The 662-nt window shown below is 37.6% G+C and overlaps 1 protein-coding gene across 1 annotated transcript in view; it reads right to left on the bottom strand.

The window, feature by feature from the left end:
• Window positions 1-662, bottom strand: part of LOC107847286 (carotenoid 9,10(9',10')-cleavage dioxygenase 1-like) — a gene marked incomplete at its 5' end in the record, with an annotated part of 12,264 nt that overhangs the window by 8,874 nt on the left and 2,728 nt on the right. The gene's annotated exons all lie outside the window — the stretch shown is intronic.

Below are 662 nucleotides of genomic sequence, written 5' to 3' on the forward strand. Positions count from 1 at the left end.
GATTTGACAGTTGGTGTAAATGTTATATGTAGGGTATTCCACCAAGCTCAGCTGGATTACATTGTTATTGAAAACAATTACATTATGCCCACGTGTTTTCAAATGATTTGATATGGAACTGCTTTATAATGTCTCTCACCTATATTTGGAAAAAAATATTATATTTTGTGTTTGGTTTCTCTATGTACTAGTACTTTTATATTGACCCCGTTCCCTCCCAAGTTTGGAGGCATAGTTTAGGGGTCCAGATAACCAGTAAATCTCTTCCAACAGATTTGCAGAATCAAGTGGTGAGCCTTCTACATTTTGGAAGGCCTGATGTCGGTCAGTTCATTATCATTTAGTAGTTTTGGGTCTACTGGGGGCCTTGTCCCAGTTTTCAGATAGTAATTTGTTTCAGTCATGTATTAGAGATTTCGCAAACGGTTGTTCAGATGTCAATATATGTTGTGCGACATTATTTCCCCTTTGTTGATTTCATTTGATTTATCATCATGTTTTCCATAATATTGTGTATCTTCCGCATCTCTTATTATCATATGAATTATGTGCATGATTACCAGATAGATAGGGGTGTTTCGGGACTTCATGGTTCGGAATGCTCATCATGGCCAGGGCCCCGGTTCAGGTCATAATAAACTTGGTATCAAAGCACGGTTCAT

Source organism: Capsicum annuum, chromosome 11, assembly GCF_002878395.1.
Source record: "Capsicum annuum cultivar UCD-10X-F1 chromosome 11, UCD10Xv1.1, whole genome shotgun sequence".
In the NCBI taxonomy this organism is placed as follows: Eukaryota; Viridiplantae; Streptophyta; class Magnoliopsida; order Solanales; family Solanaceae; genus Capsicum; species Capsicum annuum.